The following is a 964-nucleotide window of genomic DNA, read 5'->3' on the forward strand; positions in this document are numbered from 1 at the left end:
TGCAAACATTGGCTGATTGAGCCTCTTTGGAGAGACAGAGTTGAGGAACTCATCCTTGGAGATGTGCAGACTTTGTCACTGAGAGCTGAAGTGACTTTCTCAAAGTCACAGAGTCACATTTAAATACATCCAACTTAGATAATACCTGCAGCTTGGTACTTACCTGGGTCTGTTAAATCTGGTTTAGAACTGATGCTGTGGGGAAGTTTTCCATGGAATCCTCTCAGTCATTAAACAAGGTATGAGTAACTCTTACAATAACCTTCCTGCATTGCTCTTACACCTCCCTGTTGTGTTCTCCTCTTTGCACTGAAATCACTGCTAGTTGCATCCTCCTGTGGCTCCTGGAGCTCACACAGGATTTCCCTGGAGTCACTGGATTGGGAATGTGTGCTCCCAAGAAGTGTTGGCAGGACATTGAGCTCTGGAATTGGAAGTGTTAGTATTTTCATCCTCAGTGCTTTCTCTTAATTGATGGTTTTGTGGGTTTGTTTGTTGGGTTTGGTTAAATTGGAAGTGTTAGTATTTTCGTCCTCAGTGCTTTCTCTTAATTGATGGGTTTGTGGGTTTGTTTGTTGGGTTTGGTTTTTTTCTTGGCAAATAAGAACAAAAATCCTCATATATTAGCCAGGTGCTATGGGTCTGGGGGCAAAGTGGAACCTAGTGCAGTCATCAGGGCAAACAAACACAGCCAAAGCATTCACACTGTAGTTCATTCTGTAGCTCTGAGGGTTGTTTTTTCTTCTTTTGCTGTCCCATTGATTTTGAATGTCAGAAATCAGTGCATAATATCTTACCTGCTATCCTGGGAGGGGGACAGAGGCACTAGACAGCGTTTCCCTTGGAGGAACACAATGAACATGGGGAAGGGAGTGTTTGAGTGCTGCTTTGGCATGAAAGCATTGGGAGGGGATGGTTGTCAGTGAGGGGGTTTGGGGTTTGTCCAGCTCTGTCCTCCGAGCGT

This window comes from Acanthisitta chloris, unplaced genomic scaffold (assembly GCF_000695815.1).
Source record: "Acanthisitta chloris isolate BGI_N310 unplaced genomic scaffold, ASM69581v1 scaffold15024, whole genome shotgun sequence".
In the NCBI taxonomy this organism is placed as follows: Eukaryota; Metazoa; Chordata; class Aves; order Passeriformes; family Acanthisittidae; genus Acanthisitta; species Acanthisitta chloris.